Source organism: Biomphalaria glabrata, chromosome 1 (assembly GCF_947242115.1).
Source record: "Biomphalaria glabrata chromosome 1, xgBioGlab47.1, whole genome shotgun sequence".
Taxonomy (NCBI): Eukaryota; Metazoa; Mollusca; class Gastropoda; family Planorbidae; genus Biomphalaria; species Biomphalaria glabrata.
The window spans coordinates 39100024-39126844 of record NC_074711.1 but is presented as its reverse complement, the minus strand read 5'-3'; the positions used below and the strand labels follow the sequence as shown (position 1 = coordinate 39126844).

General features: G+C 37.0%; 1 protein-coding gene across 1 annotated transcript in view; it reads right to left on the bottom strand.

The window, feature by feature from the left end:
* Nucleotides 1–19952, bottom strand: part of LOC106063119 (neuropeptide receptor 15-like) — a 183174-nt gene extending 163222 nt beyond the window's left edge. Inside the window, exon 1 of the mRNA XM_056035671.1 lies at nt 19734–19952. The gene's annotated coding sequence lies outside the window, so the exon portion shown is untranslated. The remainder of the gene's footprint in view (nt 1–19733) is intronic.
* Nucleotides 19953–26821: the final 6869 nt, after the last annotated feature.

The window sequence follows — 26821 nt, the reverse complement described above, 5'->3', positions numbered from 1 at the left end:
TGTTTATTTTTAATTACATAGATCTAAGAATACTACACTTAAGGCTTACAAAAAAAAATTATTTAATTAAAAAATAAATCTAGATCTAAATCAATTTGTATACTATTATAATTAATGGCAAACTTATGATTAGTATGAAGTCATTAATGATGAAAATTATTACAATAATTAGAATAATTTATATAGTGCTGTCACATCCGATGTTTAATGAAAGGAGATTTATATTTTAATGTGAAAAGCTCTTTCTTCCTTCTAGTACATTCTCAAAAAACGCGAATTGTATATGAATATACCATGACCCATTATTTAAGTAAATGCCTCACTAACCGCTCTGCTTTCTCTTATCTTTGAATGGAATGGGTTGCCTGAGTCAGTGAGGAAAACCAATGATTTAGCATATTTTTAAGTCACAGATCAACATGCATGACTAGATTGACACATGAAATGTGTAAGACTTAATAATCTTTTTTTTTTGAAGAAACGCCTGTAATCTATAAGTAACTCATTAGGCTGCTATTGTATTGTTTATAGTTTTCAGACTATATACATGTATAAATAGAATACATTGTGTAATCCTACAAATGCATACATCCAGTTTTCGATGCGTTATCAAACTTTATATATTTTATAGAGAATTAGGCTTACACCTATAATATAACACATGGGCGTAGCGGCAGGGGAGGGTCTTCAAACCATCACTTGTCTCAGACCTCATTGTCTGAAAGGGAAACTTTACTTATTGCTCAGTGCAGCCAACTTAAGCAAACTACAGTCACCAAATTTACTGAGTGTAGCGAAAAGGGGTTTTGTGGTTTCCCTTTCCCCTCTAATACACAAACTAAAGCATTTTACCATTTTCTGCCAGTCGCTGAACTCATTTGAATAGCAGATTTGGTTTTTGAATTATTTTAGCGCAAGAGTAGCAGGCTAATTGCACTGTAGATACCTCAGAATATGCATTTTTAAAGCTTAAAATAACGGAAATAAAGCTTGGTTCCGGGGCTTCGCCTCGGACCCCACTGGGGGGAGCTCACAGCGCCCCCCCCCCACCCCGGACTCCCTAGTAGCCCTAATTATAAAAAGAGAGTATTCTAGGCTAGAAAAAAACGTTTGAAAGAATGAAAGATCAGAATGTAATGAAGATTAATTACATACACACACACACACGCGAATATATATATATATTATATATTATATTATATTATATATATATATAAATTGCGGAGTGGGGTAAAAATCCTCCCTCCCCACACCAAAAATATTTGACATGCCATTTGTGGGCCGGTTTTTATGGTAATGCCCGGGCCGATTTTGATACCCAGTCCCCCCTGCTCTAACCTTATCTATTTGTCTTCGCTCTCTTTATTTATCTTTTTCTCTCTTGCTCTCTGACCATATCTTTATGTCTCTCTATTCATATCATGGTATGGGAGTTCACAGACCAGAAGTGAGAGTGTTTGGAAGGGCGGTGGGCCATTCCAGTTGAACATAACATATAGTAGAATTCACAGGCCAAACGGGGGTCGTTGAAATGCGGGCAATTTTATTGAAAGCGCAAAAAAAAATAAATAAGGATTGGGGGTATTATGTGAATGTTTGCAGCCTTGCACGATGTATTAAGAGAATAAACCAATCAACTGGCGACGGGTAATGCTAGTATCTAATAAATAAATAAAAGCTAAGTTTTGAATTGAAAAGTGTTTCAACAGAATTTGAATAGATACATGTAAATCTTGATCTTTTTGGCTTTTTAAACCTTTGTGACAAGTCAAAAGCTTGCTGTCAGAGTCACTCAAATTTATCACAGCATTAATTATTATTTATTATTATTCATTTATTTTATTTTAATTATTTCCCCATCCGATCCCCAATTTCTTCACCCGCCCCACCTTTCCCTCTTCAGGTTAGACTTAGCCAACACCTTGGAGATAGCTAGGCCGCGTCCTTTCACTTATCTCCCCTTGATCGGGGAAAGATAAACACACAGTTTCTTTGATCTTACCCGCCGGATGTCTGAAGGTCGCAGTTGACACCATCTTGGGTGGAATTGCAAGTCAATCTTTCCCACGTCTCTCTTCGATCAAAGAGATTACTCGGGTCAACACGCCTCTCGACACTCCAAGGTGCGACTCCCATCTCGAGTCAAATTCACCCACGTGAGAGATAATCTTAAGCCTAGGACATTTCCTATTTCCGCCCGTCTCACCCAGGCCTTTAAAAGGTAGACTAATTCAGACCAGACCCGCTCATTTGTCTTTCGCTGGCAATTGAGTCTGGACTATTTCATACATTCTTACTCTTAGAGGAATACCTGGTGGTAAGCCGAACTTAATCACAGTTCCATCTTAATTACTTTCCTCCCTCATGTGTCTGCGTACGTATTTGGCATTGTCTGCCTAGTCAATTGCCTATTTGATATTGAGTATCATCTCCTGCCTACTGGGATCTACTCAACTATTTGTTCGGATCATCTGCCTATTGCCCTCGTACTTAGTGCTATTCAGCACTGCACTACTGCCTACTCGTTATTGAGTATCATCTCCTGCTTACTGGGATCTACTCACCTATTTATCGGATCACTTGCCTATTTGCTATTGAGTATCATCTACTGCCTACGTGGATCTACTCAACTCTACTATTTGGCGCTATCGGCTTTACTTGCCTGCCTATTCGACAGCCCACCTGTCAACTTATTAGGTACGACGTCCCTATAGACCCAGAGTCTGTGCGAGACGTCATAGCTACGCCAAACCCTCCGCAACTCACTGGACTTATCCTATTAACTACGCTGCCCACGGCAGATCAGCTCTGCCCGCAGTACACGTGTGCCCACGGTAGCCAGCCATCCGCCCTACTGTGCCCACTACAGATATCAGAACTTTGGATTGAGACTCCACAAGAACTGTATCACCGGCGTCCCTCTACCCGCTAGAGTGCCACCTCCAGCTGCAGAACCTCAAGCCAGGACACAGCCAGCTGCGACATCAACAAGACAACCAGCTAAGTTTAGAAGACAAAGTGACATACTCTCTTATTAAGTGCAAGAGTGATGATTAAATATAGTATTGATTAGAGATAGATGCAAATCCTCCCCCCTTTTTATTTTTTTATGTAAATATTTATGTAAATAAGTATTCTTCAATTTTAACTTTTGTATCTCTCTTTCATTGCTTGTCTCGTTGCGTGCCTGCTTCCGATTTATATGCAGACGGGTTGGTGTGTGATAGCTTCAAAAATAATCATCCCCTAGACATTAAACACGCCAAACACACGTCACTTTCGCTAACCTGTCACAACCTTATGAACCGAAATTCTTGATTAATTAATTTCATGAAAGGTAGACCTTAACACTTGTTTCCCTAGATTTATTTTCTAATGTTCATTTAAATATTGATTTTATTATACTTTTTATTATTATTGTCATTATTTTCGTTATTATTATATTAAATCTGTGGATATTTAGTTAACCATTTAAGATTATTATTTTACATTTTAAATATATTTTATGCTAGATTTTTCAATCTTATAACTAATAATAATTTTTATTATTATATTTAAAAACGTAGATCTAAAATTCGTAAATACATGTGTTAGTTAGTATATATTCTAAGAATGACGACAAATGAATAATACTATTTAAGAACATTCAGAATTATTTGAACTATTGTTTGATTCACACTGATATAATAAGAATGATTAAAGTGCTACTCCAACATGTTGCAGAAAAAAGAGTCAATTGCTAATGACAACATTTCAAGTCAAGAACTAATCTGGAATTGCATTGATATTTGTTCAAATGGTTCAGAAGTTGCTTGGGGTGCAATCATCATTGTTTCTTACCCAAGCTACTTATATAGATTGTTGTTTAAACTGTATATTTGTTTAGTTAGTTGTCACCCGAGAAAAAGAAGAAAACATGATTCAACATAAAGCTATGTCAGGATTTTGACGTTGCACTCTCTGATACGTGTTGATAACATTTATATCCACACTACAATTTCAAATGAATAAATTAGTAAAACAAGGAAAAAAAAGATGAATAGGGGCGGGGGGGGGGAGGGGTAGCAAACTCGTTTGCTGAACCTGCGGGCAAGTTTAAAGTTGCTCTGATTGGTTGAGAAAACAAAACAAGAGATATCGTTTGCGCATTGTCGATACAACATATAGGAAACATACAAATCTTTTAACCATAAAGAAAAGGATTTCAAAATGTTGATACAAAAGAGTACACTATCAATGGACCATGACCACTTCAAACCGTTATACCGCTTTCAATGTGTAATAAAGCCTGTGCTATACACCAAGAGACCGCACCAAACAGGACATCATATACACTACCTTGTTTTAAACATTGTTTATATAAATACAGTCAAGAGTTCTCACCCCGTGGACTGCACTCTCCCTATGGATAAGCTCAAAAACTTTTAGTGTACAAATAATTTCCATAATCTTCATAAAATATATTCAATTTTTTTTTTTTTTTACAAAGCTTATATTAACTCACTCCGTCTGTGTTAATGTCTGTCTGGTAAAAATTTTGTACATTTGATTTCTTCCACTTCCCATTCTTGGATCAAGTTGAAACTTTGCACAATTATTCATTGTCCCTAATAAAATGTGAATCTATAAAAAAAAAACTATTATATTAATCAATTAACTAGTGGTAATAAATTATTTTTTCATTCTATGTAAGGGAAATAGATCTAAAACATTGAGAGATATGTCCGTAGGAGCTTAGCCCTTTCCCTTATATAATCTTTTTTTTTTTAAAGTATTTTATATATAGTTTAGAACAAGTGTTCAGATGGGTGTTTAAATTCCTTATCCTGATTTCCAATACATGTACCGTAACATTCCTGTCCCAAACATGACCGTGTCCTGAACACATTTTTTTCCCCGTAATTTACTTTGGTTTTGATGTTTCCTACGAACCCATGATGTGAACACTGAACTAGATCTAGGTCACACAGTTACGCTTTACCTGATGGCACAAAAACGTCGACGTGATTCTACCCGCCTTTCTTATTCCAGCACGGGCTGACTATCTCCTGTAAGACTTTCATTTCTGTTGACGTCTTCTGGGTGATCAAAAAATATATATGCCAGTTTCAGAGACAATGGCAAGACCATTATGCCCAACAGGAATGTCTCTCACATGTCAGTATCAGCCCGTGATTACAAATGTTTATCAAATAATTAGAATATTGCGCTGTGTTTACTATAATTAAGCATGTGCTTAAGACTCCAGGACAATGCATGTTTGTTGTTCTGGCTGCACATGTCGCACTCTTTACGAAATTTCTTTTTACTCCCACTCTGACTAACTAGGTCAAGGTCATGACGCTTCGAGCTTGGGAAGTTAAAGAAGCAAAATCAAATTGTCAATAAATTGTCAAGTCATCCAACATCACAAGACAAGCCTGCATCCAACATCACAAGACAAGCCTGCATCCAACATCACAAGACAAGCCTGCATCCAACATCACAAGACAAGCCTGCATCCAACATCACAAGACAAGCCTGCATCCAACATCACAAGACAAGCCTGCATCCAACATCACAAGACAAGCCTGCATCCAACATCACAAGACAAGCCTGCATCCAACATCACAAGACAAGCCTGCATCCAACATCACAAGACAAGCCTGCATCCAACATCACAAGACAAGCCTGCATCCAACATCACAAGACAAGCCTGCATCCAACATCACAAGACAAGCCTGCATCCAACATCACAAGACAAGCCTGCATCCAACATCACAAGACTAGCCTGCATCCAACATCACAAGACAAGCCTGCATCCAACATCACAAGACAAGCCTGCATCCAACATCACAAGACAAGCCTGCATCCAACATTACAAGACTAGCCTGCATCCAACATCACAAGACAAGCCTGCATCCAACATCACAAGACAAGCCTGCATCCAACATCACAAGACAAGCCTGCATCCAGCATCACAAGACAAGCCTGCATCCAACATCACAAGACTAGCCTGCATCCAACATCACAAGACTAGCCTGCATCCAGCATCACAAGACTAGCCTGCATCCAACATCACAAGACTAGCCCTCACCTGGAACCTCAAAGAAAGTGGAATAGGGAAAGGCTTAGAAAAACGTGGCTTGAGATTTGGAAGCAGATGCAAAGCAGATGGGTAAGACGTATGAAAGAAGCGTCTTGCCCAGAGGTGAGATGCCTGAAGGAAGCTGGTTGGAGGCCTATGCCCCAGACGGGACCAAAGGCAGAGATTAGATGATTGTATTCAAGCAACTATTACTGTTAAATACGTATTTTTTCATGTTTTTAAAACTTTCTAAGCCACATAGTGCCGTATTTCAGCTGAAGCTATCAAACTGAAGTGTCCATGTAAATGGGAAAATAACTCCAAATTCATACAGAGTCACATAATACACCTTACTGTTAACGTGGCATTACCAGCAAAAGTTTGAGAAACGCTGACGTACAATATGCATACTTAATTTTAAATACAAAAGAGTTCGTAAACGAAGAACCATAACCGCGAAAAGTCTTTGGATTGAACACTTGGTTTATTTTTGTCCCGATGAATGAGATAGTCAAATGGAATCTTCAATAACGTGCGTGGAGTTATACAAAGAAAACGTCCAAAACAGGAAGTATCACTTACTACTTGGTTCTAATAGAATTCGTTAACTTGTAGGAGTATGTGTGTATGAATTATGCATTTTTATTTTAAAATAAATAAATAAATAAATAAAAGGGTACGCATTTATAAGACAAAAAGTAGACTTCTCCCTTATTATTACAACAATGACGAAGGGTTTGCTGAAATTTGAGTTTATATAGCACTTTTAATGTTGGAGCTCTACACATGATAAACAGACAGACCGACGAACAGACAAATAGCAAAAAAAAAAAAAGCGTTCATTACGAGGTCCACTAAAACGCATCATTATTTGCACAGTTTGAAATGCCGAATGTGAGAATCAATGTTACACTTGAATGTAACGGTTAAAATCAAAATCGTCTAGACGACCAGACTGCCGAATCTGACCAGACCTAATTTGATACATTAAACACGTATACAAAAGATACAAGTAACGGCAGCAAAAAATAATCAATATTACTTTAACAACGGCCCATTCAACGAGAGAATTCGCTGACCGGAAGTCGGGACATTTCCCAGACACCATCTCGCTCTCTCTGATTAAAAAGCATACTCAACACCGAATTTACAGGACAACGGGTCAACTTTGAATCTGTAATTCAGATACTCTTGATTGGCTGGACTTCGTCTTTTAGAATATGTCACATGTTGCAACATGTCAAACAGCAATGTCTTAACATTTCAAACAGCAATGTCTTAACATGTCAAACAGCAATGTCTTAACATGTCAAACAGCAATTTAGTAAAATGTCACACAGCCAAGTGGTAACATTTCATACAACAATGTCGTAGCATGTCACAAAGCAATGTCAGCACATGTCACACCACAATGTCAGCACATGTCACACCACAATGTCAGAACATGTCACACAACAATGCCTTAACATGTCACACAACAATGTCAGCACATGTCACACCACAATGTCAGAACATGTCACACAACAATGTCAGCACATGTCACACCACAATGTCAGAACATGTCACACAACAATGTCAGCACATGTCACACCACAATGTCAGCACATGTCACACAACAATGCCTTAACATGTCACACCACAATGTCAGCACATGTCATACAACAATGCCTTAACATGTCACACCACAATGTCAGCACATGTCACACAACAATGCCTTAACATGTCACACCATAATGTCAGCACATGTCACACCACAATGTCAGCACATGTCACACCACAATGTCGTAGCATGTCACAAAGCAATGTCGTTACATGTCACACCACAATGTCATAACATATCACACAACAATGTCAGAACATGTCACACAACAATGCCTTAACATGTAACACCACAATGTCAGAACATGTCACACAACAATGCCTTAACATGTAACACCACAATGTCAGCACATGTCACACAACAATGCCTTAACATGTCACACCACAATGTCAGCACATGTCACACAACAATGCCTTAACATGTCACACCATAATGTCAGCACATGTCACACCACAATGTCAGCACATGTCACACAACAATGTCGTAGCATGCCACAAAGCAATGTCGTTACATGTCACACCACAATGTCATAACATATCACACAACAATGTCAGAACATGTCACACAACAATGCCTTAACATGTAACACCACAATGTCAGAACATGTCACACAACAATGCCTTAACATGTAACACCACAATGTCAGCACATGTCACACAACAATGCCTTAACATGTCACACCACAATGTCAGCACATGTCACACCACAATGTCAGCACATGTCACACAACAATGTCAGCACATGTCACACAACAATGCCTTAGCATGTCACACCACAATGTCATTACATGTCACACAACAATGCCTTAGCATGTCACACCACAATGTCAGCACATGTCACACAACATGTCGTGTCAAATGTTAATCTCTGTGTCTCCTTCAAAGTGCCCTCTCTCTCTGTCCCTGCTATTATTGTGTTCTTGCTCTATAATAGAACTGTATTTTTTTTATCTAAATAACATTAAGCACTGTTAGTTTTACTAACATTATAAACAGTAAAGTGTTTCATTTTAATCAGATGAATTTTATTTTATTTTCTATTCAGCTAAGAGAAAACTTAGGCTAAATTTAAACTGTAAAAACGTAAAATAAATTGGGAATCATTGTCTCCTTTAATCCCCCAATCACATGCATTGTTGAACTGAACCGGTGAAGCTAAAGATAGAACTATTTCTTTTTATTCTTCAGAAATTTGCTAACAAGGGAAGTAATACGACAGCGTGAGTTATCTTAGCAACGAAAATTATCTTGAAACATTCAGAATGACGTGTGGCTTAAAATGTTTTGTTTTCTTTTAAAAGACACTATTAAAATGTTGAATCCTCTTTGCTTTGCTGATCTTTTACAGCGGAAACTTCATTAGTTAGATTAACTCTTGGTAATAATTACAAGCTCACCACGATTGTGTCTTATAGGTAAACAATTCAAATCCGAGTCTTAGTTACCTTTTGCATTCGGGTAATTAGGGTTAGAGCAGTGATGCCCAACCTAATTCGACCCGCGTGCCATTTTAATTTCCAACACTTGTCTCGAGGGCCACATGAGCGAAAAGTTACAAAAATAAAATGAAATCTTTATGACACTATTTTGGTAGAAACCTGTGGATTTGATGCATAACTAATTGGTTATTGGACAATTATATTTTTTTACGCGTCAGAAAACAACTTCGTTTCTCTACTTAATGTGAACAACAGTGTCGGCACCTTTACCGCCGACTCATTTTGTGGTTTCTTTTTGGTTAATATTCCCATAGATCCTCCAACCTCTAGGCGTAGTTTAACAATCTTTTATTTGCGACTCAAACCAAGAATGCCGCCAATGCCGTTTTTATGTTGTTGTTTTAGAAGACAGCCACACTTTCTTTATGCAATAAATATATGCCCATGTTCAACAACAAAAAAAAAAAGTAAAGATATGTTCACTTTCCCCGGTAGATTCTACATTTAGAGTCCAATTTTATAAACACACAAATGTTAAAATCATGATACCAATCCATCATAGAAAAAGTGAGGGCCCAAACGTAGGTAAAGATACATTTTTTCAACCTTGTTTTTTTGTTTAGGAGGATTTCTACACTTTGTGTCGACGTTTCGGCGGGCCGGATGGAGCCACGTCGCGGGCCGGATCTGGCCCACGGGCCGTATTTTGGGCATCACTGGGTTAGAGAAAGAGAAAGAGAAAAGAAACAGAGGAAATAACTTTATTAAAAAATTTGCTTAAAACTCAGCCTTACAAATGATAGCTACAACCAGTGCCTCTTTTGTGACGGTACGCACCGGTACGGCGTACCGGCACCTTTTTCAATGTGGGGAAAATTATTTTTCTCGTATTTTAACCTTTATTATTAATTTATTAGTAGTTAAAAGTTAGGCAAGCCATCGCTGTCTACACTGGCTAATGTAAAACAACAACTGAGAACACTAATGCATATAACTAGACAAGTGATGAAATCAAGTCTATTTTAAAATTTTAGTCAAACTCTAACCTGAAACTTTTAATTTTACTTAAACTCATTGATGACATTGACCTACATTTTTTAAAGACACCCCAGACGTGAAAAAAAAAAACAAAAAAACTCCATATATGCAATTGTAAATATTCATACTTTGTTTATTTATAGATCTGTGTAAAGTCTAGATTATTTTTTTTTTCATGTACCACGTTCTGGTGCACTCGGTGACGTGCAGACGATAGATGAACTCTTCATAAAAATAGCGTCGAAATCGTCTGCTCCTGTGACGTCAGCGATCTATTCTCCTTGTAGATGGACATATAAATTCCATGCAAGGGAGCAGACACAATGTCACTTGAAGAGATTTTTAAACTGAAATAAATTGGATTTACATGTGATGTTCAACAAGTATCGATGTAGAGTGAAAGTCGGGTACAGGAAAAAGAAGTTTGCGGAGAAGGTGTAATATTGGAAGTATGATTGAATTCGATACCACCCGTATCATAGAAAAGAAGTGCGGATAGGTGCAATATTGGAAGTATGATTGAATTCTATACCACCCGTATCATAGAAAAGACGTGCGGATGATGTAATATTGCAAGTATCATTTGATTCGATACCGCCCGAGAACTAACTAGAGGCTGAAGACTTAAGACGTGAACCGTAATGTCCTAGTGACAAGTTTTATCAGAACTAATTTCATTGTAAGAATTCATGTTAAAAAGCAGTGACTTTTGGCTGCATACGTCAGCATTCTTTCTCAATTGAAAAAAAAAAAAAAGAATTGTTTAAAATGTAGGTCAAGGTTTACTAAGAGGAAACTAGAATTAATGAATAGTGCCACCAAAAAAACCTATAAAATATAAAAGTAATATATTCATTCGTTTTGCTAAATTTTTATAAACAGATTTAACTTCAGAATTGTGTGCCTCATTCCACGGACAATCGTCATCCGATGTACTCATAATATTCTTTTACAGATATAATCTGTCAATCATCATAAATGGACATTGGTCATCCAATGCAATCACAGCATTCTTTTACAGATAGAGGTTTGGACTAGGATGTATATTATCTTGAATATCTTCATCTCTGGGGGAACATCTAAAACATGTCAAACAAAGATTTTAAAAAAGATATTTGTCAACAATAAAAACAACAAGAACACGTCTTGATTACGTACATCATTGTAACCAATCTACACTATCAATCTTGATCTAGATTTAACCAAAGAATCCTTTACTCTCAGATCCGCAATAACGTTCTCACTGACCAACACACAGTAGAAGAAAAAGAGAGATGTACTGTCCAGTCAGTGGCAAGTTTCTCACAAGACTGAAGAAAATGTCGCGCATGGAGTTCCACGCGTCTGTTTTGTTCCAATGATGAATGTGAAAAGTCGCTACGTCTGTACTCTGTGATGAAGTCGTTTTACAGCCTTTCATTTACTGATAGAAGAAACAACGTAAGCCTGGTTTTCACAAAGCTTTGATCAACTCATTCTGTCCGAGTGAAATCTTGTACATGTTCTTTCTTTCACTTCCCATTTTCGGATCAAGTCAAATTTTGCACAATTATTTATTGTCAATGACAACATAAGAATCAATCAAAAAATTAACCAATTAATTAATAAATTAGTCGTAATTATTACATAGAAATGCACTAAGCTAAGGGGAGATAAGCATGGTGTAAAGAATTAAGTTGTAAAACTATAAACGTTTTAAGACTATAAAATCATCTAATTTTATAATTACTATTATAAAAAGTAAAAGTAATGTTCCCCTTTCAGACCTTGTGGTCTATAGGGCAGATGATGTAAAGGTCATCTGTTTCTGTGGCCTACGGTTAACAAGGGTGTCATGTGGCCAGCACAACGGCCAACCGCCTTTACCTTTCCCTAACTAATGCCATGTACCCATTACAGCTGGGTGGACTCAGAGGCGCCCGAAGATCTCGAAATTAAAAATCCCAGTCTTCACCAGGATTCGAACCCCGGTCCTTGGTTCCGAAGCCAAGCGCTTTACCACTCAGCCACCGCGCCTCCAATTACTATTATAGCTCAGTGGCTAAACACTACGGCCTTAGACCTCGAGTTTCAATTTAGACTTTAAAACAAAAAAAGCTTTAAATATGCAGCACTGAAACCTACTAGGTAACGTCCCCCACGCCCAACGTGCCCTCACAATAATTGGACCTTAGCACTGAGTATTCTATAAGCATGAAAGGACGTAATCATCTTCTTTTTTGAAGTTACGTCTGTATTATATAAAAAGAAAGTGTGCCGCTAAACACGATTTAACGATTTTTTTTCCAAACCCTAACCCTAACGCCCAGTAAACCCTAACCCTATGCATAAACGTGCGCACAGCATAAATAAATATATATATATATGGGAATTTGAAAAAGCAGTGTTGCACAACATTCGGCGGAAAAAAACAACAACAGTGAGGCCTTTCTCTTGCAAGATCGAGTGTCTGGGGGAGCGCCAAAAGCATTTTATTGCATTCTTCACTGCAGAAACGCATTCTCCTAACATCTACACACCAGTGGGGTTCGGTGCGAAGCCCCGGCGCCAATAGCTCTTTCTTGCATTCTTCACTAATGAAAGGCATTCTCCTGACCTAAAGTTCATTATTAATCCTATTAAAAAAGGACCTTTTGTTTTACTTAAAAAATATTCTATTATGAATTTATAGGCTCTTAATACATTGCAAACATAACCGATTTGTTCCTTGAAAAGATAAGATACTCCACATATTTAGATTTTGGATTTGAGGATTGCCGCCGAATAAAAAAATTATTCCATTAATAATATTTTTAAAAAATGCTCATTTGTAAGTGATAGATTTTGTTCAAAAGGCATGTTTGTAAATTCAAAGCGCTAAACAAAAAATTTCGGAAGTGGGATGAGAAATTAAGTGGACCAATTAGATTCTACTCCATGTTTATCATTCAAGCATAAATTGTGAGTTATTGTCCCAAATTTATTTAATTAAAAAAATATCAGATTAAGTTGGAAAAAGGCGACTAGGAACTGATTATTTTGGTTTAGAACTCATCTCAATCGTTACTCTTATACTGAAAAATTTCGTATGAATTCTAAATTTTCCAAAGCAAAGTCTTTCTTTAAATAATTATGATAAGCTAATGTGAAATTACATAAACACTGTCGCCATATTTAACTATTCTGTTTCAAAACGTTATGTTTTCGTCTGGAAAGAGGAGGGGACGGTAGAGTGAAAATGATTAATCCTCGCTCCTTTTTCTAATTTCTGCTAATGATTGCATTTGGCATTAAACAATAGGGTTGGGGCGACTCGGTATAAAAATTTAATTTATAGCATATATAAATTATATTAGTGACAGATTTTTTTTTATTTTATAATTTCATAACTTTAATACAAAAAGAAAAAATATTGGTTTGTCGATGGAGGGAAGGCGATTGCATGTATCGCATCTCCCACCTGGTACAACCCTTTTTTATTTTATATTTACTAATCATAAAATTTGAGATTAGAGCGTGATGCGACATAATATACAAATGGGTTCACATATCAATACGTAGCTTATATTTTAGATATTCAACTAATTTTGTTCACAAACTATGATTTCTCCACAAAAATAAGACCGCCCCCACTCAGAGGGCTAGAGTGGGGAGGGCAGTACATGCGATCGCCCCCCCCCCTTACCCCACTGAATCACCCAAGATACCAGAAATGGAGTGAGATAATATAAAATGTATATATTAATTAAACTAATTTTGTTCACAAACTATGATTTCTCCATAAAAGTAGGACCGCCCCCCCCCTCAAAGTGTTAAGGTGGGAAGGGCAGTAGAGGTATTCGCCCCCCCCCCCCAAATCGGCCAACAGGGGAACGACATAATATAAAGATCGGTTAAAATATCAATAACAAGTTTTAATCATATAGATATGTAATTGATACTGTTAGCAAACTGTGATTTCTACAAATAAATTGGACCGCCCCCCACTCAAAATTTTATGGGGGGGGGGGGGGCGGAATCGATGCCATTCTCCCCTCCTAAAATTCGCCCGCCCCAACCTCTCTGGAGGGGTGGGGGTCGGTCGAGTGGGGGGGGCGATCGCTCCTACCGCCCCTTCCTCTGGATCCGCCAGTGGTTCTGTCATTGAACATACAAAAGAGGGACATAGCCACGACGTTCACCTTCACGTTCCTCTTAGTCTGTTGGACATTTGGTGCACCACGCAAGATCTGTTGACAGTCCTTCTCCATTCCTCTCTTTCTCCCGCCCAGGATAGTATCTCTCTCAACGCCAGGCCCGTCCATTCCTCTGTCTTCCCCTCCCTTTCTCTGCCTGCCTCCTGCCACCAAGTTATGTTACTATTAAAACTGCAACCCTGCAACCCCGCAACCACTAGTAAAAGAAACCCGGCTGTACGCTGCGAATTTCGTGTGCCCGTCAGAATCTACTGCCCGTGCTTCATGGCACGAACCGATAATAAGCCGGCATTAATCATTGTTCAAGGACCCCCGGAACATGTTTTTTTACTTACGAAGAGGGGAGATGAATGTGTCTGCTAATTTTTATTGGCAAGAGGAGAGAAACATAGACATTCTTTCCCTTTTTTTTTCTGCTGCAACAAAATATTTTTAAAAGCTAAATAATGTCTTCTCTTTGTAAAAAGTCATGTTTTCTTTAACTTGCGGCGCTATGTCCAATTATGCATTGGGGAATCGATATTGATACTCGTTTTCTAATGCTTTCTATGGTAAGAACACAGGCTATAATTGTTCGCAAAATCACAGCATTTTTGTTCTATCTTTAAAAATTTATAGAAAAGACAATTACATTCTACGCACTTCAGGTATCGATCTATCCATGCATGTTAATCAGTGACTTAAATCTACTAAGTCGTTGGTTTACCTGATCTGGCTGATTACGTCAACCCATTTTATGTTCTAATGTGCCTTATTTTTGTGCCGCTCTGACTATTATATTAGGTTTTCTTTTTCTATTTGTAACTTATGGTTCAGTCATGTTTGTATTATTGCTACTTTACTTTTTATTCTTCTGTCCAGAAAGTGTCTCTAAATTTAGTGATTACACTAATAAAAGACTTCTTAGTGTTATTGACCTCTTCATTTGTTAAAGGAAATAGTTTCTGTGAACTTTTGTACACTCCAGTACACTAGTTCTGGGAAGGCTTCATTGGACTATCGGTGTGTTGCATACTTTAAACTAATATTGTTTAGGTTTCATTAGACTATCGGTGTATTGCATACTTTAAACTAATATTGTGCAGGGTTCATTGGACTATTGGTGTACAAGATTTCCTAGAAATTCGAAGAAAGTGATTTTAACAGAAGCAATGAATCCGCTTGAAATCAAACTTTGTTTTGTATCTAGAACACGCATTACAAATATTCACTACTTTGTGTAGCGGCATGAGTGGTTATAATCCTCCCTGGGAATCGTTTTTAAACCTCTTTTTCTATTGTAACCCTAATTGCCGATAGAAAAAGTAAAAAAAAGAATGTTATTTTAATTACAGTAATTGAGAGTAAACATTTATTGTGTGGTTTTGTTGGTGAAAAAGAAAACAACTATTGTGAAAACAAACATACTCATTAGACTCGTCCAGTCGTGCAATTAAAACCAGTGAATGGACAATGGCATCCATTAGTGAGGAGGACAAGACTAGCTGCTTTGTTGGACAATGTTTCCTTTCAGGCAAGACTCTAAGACAGTGGATCCCCAGTTGTTTGCTCTAAGGTGACGCTGCCTCTGTACCTAGGAGTATGCAGGAGTCGTGTAAGTTTGAATATGAACTAGTGTCAAATGGAAATATTTAAGATTGACTTGAAAACGAATGTGTGAAATATGTGTGAAACAAATAATGACGTGAATTGATAAGATTAATGAACCCCTGTTCTTGCAGATACAAGAAAACTCATAGATAACCACTGCTATCTAGATATGACGGAATCCCCTAGGTAGCCATTGATAACTCATAGAGAACCAATGCCCTAATAGATAAGAAAGTATTTATAGTGAACAGTGCACACTGCTCTAATATCAGATACGAGAGACCACAATCTGTTTTTATTACAAAGCTTATATTCTGTCCGTCGGTCTGGTACAAAAAAAAAGTTTGTACATTTTATGTCTTCCACACCCATTCTCAAATTATGTTGTTCATTGGCATTGGCAAGAAATGTATGAATAAAAGAATTAACCAAGTAGTCAATTAATTACTGTTAATTAATTCTTTTGTTTGATACCAGCTACGGAAATGAATCCTTCAGTATTCACATATAGGGCTAATATAGGGCTAATATAGGGCTAATATAGGGCTAATATAGGGCTAAAGATGTAGGGTTTCGTCCCCTTAGATAATTGAACACGTTATTTCTCGCACACCCATTCACGGATCACGCTGAAACTTTAAAAAATATTTTTGTTGTACCTAACAAAACATGAATCATTAAAAAATTGTCAATTAATTATTAGTAATTGATCATTTCGTTTGATAACAAATGAGGGAAATAACTACATTATAGAGAGATACAGATACGTGCGGAGTTCTTTCCCTTAGATAAACTTTTTTTTTTTTTTTTAAGGATGTTTTATATTTGGTTTGTATAGAGATGCTCTCACTTAGGCATAAAGACTTACATTAAACGTCTGTTTCGTCTCCTTCGGCTGCAGAGAGGCTAATACATTGCAACACGTGACTAGGTTTATAGACCTTTAGAATTTAAGGAGCTTCAATAATGCCAACAATTCGCAATAAAGCGCGCTATACTTTTAGGATGTGCACGAGTCAAATATTGTCACAACAATGGGAAACAATTAATGAATTACTGGGCTCAATATCAAGCCATTGATCACTGTAAGAAACTTTAGAACCGCTGGAAAAAAAGTCGCCAACAATTTGAAATACATTTTTGAAGTGAATATTACTTTTTGAAGCAATTTGTTATCCAGCGGTGTACAAATGTGAGCAATACAAACAAGCAATCTGTTCTAATAAAAACACAAGCCTCGCGGCCTTACAAGAGGCGACTAGCCATGTAGAGGAGCGTTGATCAGTATTTTACCCGCTAACCATCTCTATACATACACACACAGTCTCAAAGCGATAGGCCAAAGCCTCGTTTTCTATCTACTTCATATTCAACAAACTCCAGCAAACGAATCAAACTTGATGTCGCTTTCAATCTACACTCTCACCACTAAACACAACCAAACGAAACGGTTTTATCGCTCACTTGCTTCTACTCTCTACTCGAGTGGCCAAGAAAAATAACAATAAAACAAAACGTAATTATTTCCCTTAGATCACCAGGCTTAGTGACCTTGACAATGGCGGAATTTCTGCTTTGGCTTGCAAGTCAGAACATTAGTTTCTACTAAGACTTTGATATTTCCTCGCCCTCTGTAATGTGGGAATCAGGAAAACCTTAGGTGGATGGTCATTATACTTATGACTTAATGCTCTAGTACCTTGTGTAAGTAGAAAATCGGTGAGCTTCTGAGGACATCGCGTTCTGATAATGTTTAACACTTCCGTTTCTTATCTGACAGTTCCAAATACATTTCGCCCAGCTGAACTTCTGGACATCAATAGTTCAAGGTGGTCACCATGGGCAAAGTACTTTATATTCCATTTACATAATAAGAAATAACACAGGTCTCGGAATGACCTTAGATACAAGTGTACAAATGAATTAATTATTTATTTATCTATCTATCTATCTATCTATCTATCTATCTATCTATCTATCTATCTATCTATCTATCTATCTATCTATCTATCTATCTATCTATCTCTATCTATCTATCTATCTATCTATCTATCTATCTATCTATCTATCTATCTATCTATCTATCTATCTATCTATCTATCTATCTATCTAGCTAACTATCTATCTATCTATCTATTTATCTATCTATCTATCTATCTATCTATCTATCTATCTATCTATCTATCTATCTATCTATCTAGCTATCTAGCTATCTATCTATCTATATATCTATCTATATATCTGTCACTCTGTGTAAATAAATAAATATATACCTTTAAACTTATCTTTTAAATTTTTAGAAATTGATCACGATTACCGAAGCCATTCGAGTATATAAGAAAAAAGATTAAAATGGGGGTTTCTATATTACACAAACTCGTAGGTAACCCCTGCTTATGTATTTACTAAGTAGCTGTGGCACCTACAACGCCATGTCTCTAATGTCTGGACTACTGTCCCAAGGACGAAAGTAAGAAACACATAAATCATGTTTTAAAAATGGTGTACATTGGAGCAGAAAAAGTTTGTATATTTAAAAAAAAAAGGGCCCACATTCACAGCACTAAAAATAGCTGCAGCAAAATAAAAGCGATGGTTAAATCAGATTTTCATTAGCGTTTTTTTTTAAGTTTTGAAGTCTAAACGTGACAGACAGATGGACAGCAAAAAATACTAATAATAATAATAGCACAATTTCCTTATGACCGCGCTGAAAATCTAATACGAGCGCAAGGATATCGGCGGAAATAGCTCTTATTTTCTTCTCGGCAGGAGTTGAAGTCATCGTCTACAAGCACAGATCTAGTTCCATTAAGGTAATAGTCTAGATATCTATATCAGTTGGGGGAAAAAAGATAAAATAAAAATTGCTTCATGAACTAGAAGACAAAATAAAAGTAAATAAACAAAGAATTAAACAAAGTTACAAGGCCCCCGAAGTGGTCCACCCAGGAAGGTAAAAAGGCAGGTATCAATATTTTCAGAAAGAACATCATAATTAAATACAAATGTAAAAAACATTTTAACAAAAAGTCTTAAAACCATTGCATAAATGTGTTAATATATGGCAAGTGGCGGTTGCCTATAGTAAAGAGCCCTCCGTGTTTGTTACTATTAATAGTGAATAGTTGTAAAAGTGGTGCATTTTTATGAAAAAACTGCTTGCATAGGTGATTTAAAAATTAGATTTTTCGCTTTTAGAAAAGAAAAAAGTAGCCGTTGCATCAGAACTTTGAATGCACTAAAATATTATGATGTCGATTTTCACTATCTTTTCTAGTTTACGATATCTAAACGGGACAGACGGACGGACAGACATTTAACACATAACGAATAGCGTCTTTTCCCCTTTCGGGGGCCGCTAAAAAATACAACTAAACTTCTACTTCAACTTGTGTCAAAATAACATTTACATTAATATTATATAATATAATAATATACCTTGTGGTCTATAGGGCAGATGATGTAAAGGTCATCTGTTTCTGTGGCCTACAGTTAACGAGGGTGTCATGTAGCCAGCACAACGACCAACCGCCTTTACTTTTCCCCAACTGATGTCAGGTACCCATTAGAGCTGGTTGGACTCACAGGTGCCCAAAGATCCCGAAATTAAAAATCCCAGTCTTCACCAGGATTCGAACCCGGACCCCCATTTCGGAAGCCAAGCGCTTTACCACTCAGCCACCGCGCCTCCAATATACAAATATATATAGATATTTTTACGTTCAAAATTACTCATTAAGCACTCTTGTACTGATTTCTGCACCTCACAGGTAATATATAAATAAATAGATAATCTAATGTAAGGTTTAAGACACTACCGACCGTTGCTTAGTGGTTAATCCAATTAAGATAGGTCACCAATTTTTTTTTCTCGTGTGTATCCGTTAGCAAGAAAACGAAATTAAACACGCCATTAATTTCGTCACAAAAAATGAAATGGTTCAGCTCATCCAACTCTTGTATCCATTGATGTAGATAAATATTCATTGACAAATCCTCAAAGGAGGGCAAACCAATGAGGGGGCAGCAGACGATACGCGATTGTTCTAGTGTAGGCGTCGGTTGTTTCCCCGTATCTCCCGCAACTCTACTGAGCGCAAAGCGTCGCGCGATTCTTGTGTAAAGTTGTGAAGGGTTGGGAGATGTGACTCCACAGAGTCCTGACAATTTCATTCTTACAATCTAAGAGTCAAAGGGACACTACCGGCTAAATTCTGTTCAGCTCTAGGTCACTTAAATAATAAGTATATATTTAGAAAGAAAAGCAGTTTTAATGGTTCTTCGATATAGCAGAAATATGATAGGTGTAAAGATGGTTGGTTAATACACAGAGGCGGCCTTAGCAGAGCGCGGGGCCTGGGGCAGTATCATATGCGGGCCCTGAGCATATATATACAGCACCACATCACGCTAAAGGGCTTGTCCGCCTCTAACGCTGTAAGCCTTATTTCTGATTTAAACATAGTACTTCACGCCAGTGGCGTATCTAGCAATGTGCGGGTGGTGCGGGCCGTACGGGGCATCAAGTGGTGGGGAAAACATCAAACTGAGGACAAACTTTCTCAGTAAAACTACACATTGTAATGACATAAATAAAAACAGACAGAAAGTTTTTGTTTTGGTAATTTGCTATGTCCTATATTCTTTCTGAAATTAAATGTAAGCTGTAGACCAGCTGGAATTAAATTTGACCAGATTTGTTTAAATCTCTGAAGGCAACTTTTACACTTTTTTTTTTTGAAGCCTTACATGGATGTTACTTCATTGTTCAATGCACTGTTTATGGACAAGTTTATAATGGTGTAGGCCTACATTTGTAATTACTAATTAGTAATGGTCCAATCTCTTTTTGTGGACCAATGGGGGGGGGGGGGGGGGAGGGGAGGAGGGGGAATCTGGGAGAAAGTTTTCCTATCGCTCAGCAAACAAAACCCTTCTAGAGTCGGGATTCGAACTGAAGCTTCCTTGTAAGGTGGCCAAGCCGTTACCAAGCGGTTTTAGCCTCTCAACTACACATCACTTGCTTGGAGGGAACTTGAAGTTTGTCTGTGACTTGGCAACAATAATGACAGCAAGGCTCAAGATTTAAATAAGCAACAGGAAAAAATGTGGAGAGATTATCTGTAGAGACTCATGCGTTTTCACTTTAAGAAGAATCTGGAACTCCGTGGGCCTCGCGAACGAGTTGAAGAAGGATTGACAGAACAAAATCAAAGAAATATCTTGGTGTGAAATTACTATCCAAGTACGATACATTCCTGAGACACCGAATACGTACATGTCCCAACAAAATAAAAACTAATTTATTGTTATATAAGTGCTCGCGTTCTCTGAGAAGAACAAGCAGGTTTCCGAAGAGGCAGATCATGTACAGAGCAGATTTTCGTTTTACGAAATATCATAGAACAAAGTCTTGAGTACCAACAACGGCTAACGATCAGTTTCGTAGACTTCAAAAAAGCGTTTGATAGTGTCCACCGAGAATCACAATGGAAAATAGTTAGAGAATACGGTATCCCAGAAAAATTCGTCCAGATCCTACGACACCTTTACAGTCAGTCTAGTTGCTGCATTAAAACAGAAGAGGGAACAACAGAGTTTTTTACAATCGAGACAGGTGTGAGACAGGGGTGCATCTTATCTCTCTTCCTTTTCCTCCTAGCCATCGACTACATAATGAGGAGAGCAATGAACCAGACTGCCTTTGGGATTCCATGGCATGAACAACTCCGATTGACGGACTTGGACTTTGCTGATGATGTTGCACTACTCGGGGCTACAAATAAATGCATTCAAGAAATGACGGAGAGCTTAGACAGAGAGGCACCCAAAATTGGCCTCCGCATAAACTTGGATAAGACTAAAATTATGCGAGTGGGATATAAGGCAAAGGGTGTCCCCGTCAGACTTGGCGAGTCAAAGCTTGAAGAGCTGGACAAGTTCACGTACCTTGGCAGCATCGTAACAAATGATGGAGATGCTTACCATGATGTAGCGTGCCGAATAGGAAAGGCAGGGAGCATTTTCCAAAGGCTGCAGCCTATTTGGACTAGCCAAGCCATTGGACTCGAGACAAAAATACACCTTCTCAACACAATCGTCATTCCAACTGCTACATATGCATGTGAGACGTGGAAGTCATCTGTCAAAATTGAGAAAAGACTAAATGTGGCTCAACAGAGATGGCTGAGACGGATTTTGGGAGTCAGTTACACAGACCGGATCTCAAACAAGGAAATCCTATGCCGAACTGGGATTCGAACACTTAGTGAGGTTGTGACTGAGCGTCGTATGAGGTTTGCTGGACATGTTCTACGTCAAAATGAATTACGCACACCTAGAGTTGCGATAACATGGAAGCCAAAACGAGGAAAACGCAAACAGGGACGTCCTCGTATTACTTGGCGACACACCTTCATGGAGGACCTCAGAACAGTGGACACCAGTTGGGAGGAGGCTTCAGACATTGCCAGTGACAGATCATTATGGAGACAGCTTGTCGCCCAATGCGCCGAACGGCGCGGGAGGACCTAAGTCAGTAAGTAAGTGCTCACGAAAAAAAAAATCATACAGAAAGTTTTAAGAGCTAATATTTCTCGATTATTTTCCACAGTACACCTAACATCTGAAATCTGAATCAAACTTTATGGCACATTGTAACGCAGAGCTTCAAAGAGGTATTGACCACAAGAAAAAAATTGTTATCGAAAAAAGATAGATTTTCTATGAACACACAAGAAAGAGTTACTGATGGAAATACTTTCCTTGGACCGTATTGTTCATGAAATAATAACCCCATAATAAAAAAATCAAAAAACGACATGATAAATATGAATTTTAGTCGCCTTTATTGAATACTCAGATGGAAATCAATCTCGATGGTTCTCCTATCGACATAGACAAAAACGAATTTTGTCTGGGGGCTTCAAGTCATTGTCGCAGCTTCTTTAGAAGTCTCCGAACTTCCAAAACAAGATTCTATTGAGCTTTAGAGTTTTATGCGAAAAAAGTCAGTCTCCGAATATTGCCATATTGATTCGCATATTTTTTTTTACTATTGTGGTAAGCGTGACTACATGCAAGCGAAGTTTTTCCAAACTTACTTTTATGAAGATACTAGACATATGTTACCCGCGACCCGCGGGTCTTTATTTGCGCAATACTTTCGATATAGTCACTGAGAGTGTTTTGTAAACAATTAAACGAAATAATAATGTAATAAGTAAAGCGAATGTGTCAATGTAAAAATAGTGTGAATGAAGCTATGAAATCAAAATAGCTAATAGGCTTAAATCCATTTTTTCAAATTAAAACATTTGCTTTTAGGCCTACATATATTTGATTAAAATTTGAGATGGATATACTTAATTTTGTATGTTCATGTGTATAAAGTAGATCTTGAGGTAGATATAGATCTAGATCTAGACTAATCTAGAGTTAAACATTGGCTTTTATAGAGTTCATTCTGTGCTACGCATGCGTGAACTTTTTTGCATGAATGAATATAGGCCTATCTCAACACCGCTACGCAGCTTTAGCGAACAGCGAACGAATGTATTAAAAATGCGTTAGAAAAACAAATTTGAATGTTAATTTGATTAAAATATGAAATGAATGGACAGTAATTAGAATGTTTATGTGTTAAAGAATAAAACTATATTTGCGAAAAGAAGTTTTATCATCTTAGAGTTCAATAAGAGTTTTAGACCTAGGCCTAGGAATAGACTCAATAGAGAGATGTGTTAATGTGTAACCATTTGGTAATAGTAATGTCTAATGAAAGAATGTTCGCCAGGAAATCTGTAGTCACAGATATCAGGTACTAATTTATGTAAAAAATGCTTCTGAATAATCTAGTGGATTGGATTTAGATGTATGTTAAACGTAGCTAATGATCCTTTCACGTTATTTCTCTTTCGCTACGAAAATAAAATTAGTTTTGCGAAAATGGGTTTACCCGAAGTCAATACATTCTTATCTATTAAAAACGAAAAGAGCGATAGCTTTGTTATATGAATGGGATTATAAAGTGAACAATTAAACGAAATAATATTTAGTACGCGATTCATGAATGAATATAGATCTAGGCCTATCTCAACTCGGCTTCGCAGCTTACGCAAATGAATGTAGCTTTAGAAAACCAAATTTGAATGTTTATTTGATCAAAATATGAAGTGAATTATTATGTTTATGTGTTAAAGTATAAAACTATTTGTGCGAAGAGAAGTTTTATCATCTTAGTGTTGAATTAGAGTTTTAGATCTAGGGATGGGATTATAAAGTAACAATTAAACGAAATAATTTTTAGTACGTGATTCATGAATGAATATAGATCTAGGCCTTTAATTCGGCTTCGCAGCTTGCGTAAATGAATGTAGCTTTAGAAAACAGAATTTGAATGTTTATTTGATCAAAATATGAAATGAATGGACTTTAATTAATATGTTTATGTGTTAAAGTATAAAACTACCTGTGCGAAGAGAAGTTTTATCATCTTAGAGTTGAATTAGAGTTTTAGATCTAGGGATGGGATTATAAAGTAAACAATTAAACGAATTAATATTTAGTACGCGATTCATTACGGTATTGTCTAATGAAAGAATGTTCGTCAGGAAATCTGTAGTCACAGATATAAGGAACTAATTTATGTAAAAAATGCTTTTGAAACACAAAATTGAAGGTTAATTTTATTATATAATGAAATCAATGGATCTTCTTTTGTATTTTCATGTGTCAAAGTAAAAAACTATCTGAGCAAAGCGTATTTCTTAAAATTAGATCTAGGTCTAAATCTTTTCGATCTTTTCTCTTGTCAACATTGTAGACATGGCCTAGATCCATAAAATACTAAAGCTTTGATAGAGTCGGACAACTTTATTTTTTTTCAGGGTCTTAAGTTTGTTTTAGGGCTACAATACATACACTACGGTCTAAGTTAGTACCCAAGGAACATTCCTGCCTAGCTTTATCAAGATTGGTCAAGCGGTTTTGATATCTATAAGTAACATACATCCATCCATCCATCCATCCATACATACATACATACATACATACACCTCACATTCTACTTTATAATATAGATAGGGCCTATTTACAATCAACGATGACGCATTTACGACTCTTTATTTTAGCAATGTCGTCTATTGAAAAAGTCCAAGTGGAAAAAACTGATTTCGATAAAATTATCGATAGTTTGCCGGCGAGAAAGCACGGAGATTCACTTGTATTATCTTTTTGTAAAATCGATTCTTTGCGAAATAGCAATGCTTAAATAATGACTACACTTTATTTCGAAATTAGAAACTTTTCGCTGTTTTAAAACTTTGTTGCTTTTTTTTTTGGAGGGCATCATAAGGAACTGCCACACAGGGCATCAAATACACTAGCTACACCACTGCTTCACGTAGGTACTGTACTATTGGCCTTTCGCTAATTACATACTGTAATGTAAATGTTCTGCATGAAAGATTTCGCCTTTTAAGATTAATAAAAGTAACTAATAATTCAGAAACATTTCTTATGAATAATCCACAAACTAGATAATAATTATTTCTGCTAAGCTGGAGTCAGAAAGTAACTATTAATGACGGTGTAGAACCAAAGCACGTACACACTAACCAAATAGTTGCTTGATATTTGTTAACTCTTCGAATGTAGTGATCAAAGCAAACGCTGCATAAGATTTTCAGAGACTAAACGGTGTCGATGAATGGTACAATATACTGAATATACATTCGGTGCAGCTTTTTTTAAATATGCGAGAAAGCCGCTAAATTTTCAAAGTTAACAGCTTTTACATCGACAAATCTTTTTAATTCAGTAAATAACGTTTCGCCTTTAGAAAATAACAATTCTCAACAAAATTTCTCTCCTTACACAAATCTGACATAGGCCTATGCTAAATGTAAAGCTTCGTTTCCTAGTAAAGTAAAGCCTTCAGTTGTATGGCAAATTCAGATGTTTTGAAGTTGGCCTACTCACATAAAGAATTTCGTATGAACTGTTATTTCTTCAATCTTTCTTTGTACCTTATTATTGTTCACTTAAATTCTCTTATAAAGCCTGAAGCTAGTTTATGCAACACTGTGGAATTACCTCACATGCAACTGGTAAAGTATTGTAGTCTGGGCTTAACAATCAATAATTAATGCTATAATAATTGCTATAAGAGGCAGGCAGTCCATCGATATCTCGCTTCAACACTAGACCTTAAGTTCTAAAACACAGAATGGTATTAATCACCGAAAACCACTGTCACAGATCACAATTTTATTATCTTATAATAGGTTTTGCGCAGACCCCCAGACGTTACTTAGGAACCCCAAATCAATTTAAATTTTCCACCCCCGGGGGAGTGGGCGTACGGACAACTTTGATAACCATTGGTCTAGAGAAATAGACAACCGTCTCGCTAAGGTCAACAGCGCCTTGGTCGCCTGCAATTGATAGTATGGTCTCATCACCTAACAACGAAAATCAATGTTTGTAGAGCAGTGGCTTACACAATTTTCGTTCTTTAATAGAGAAATAATTAGGTACTTTTTGTCTATTTTTAGCCCCACCCCTCCGGTTCTGGGAGAGACATTAGACATACACTACGGTCTTCTTTTGATTTTTATTCTGGACACACATACATACATATATACATACATAAATACAAGCATACTTACATACATATATACATACATACTGTTGTAACTCCGCTCCGCGCCACACCGATGGTGCGCATCAAAGCACCATTCAACACAAGTTGTACGAGACATCTTCATTCTACATGATTCTACTTGAAGAAGGATTAATGTAGATCCGGCCGAAATTATGGGAGTCACCAGTCTGGGGCTAAGTGCTGTCCTGTGTGATACTAGTGAACTGCTCTAGTATTAAGTAGGACTCTTTGAACTTAAGACATT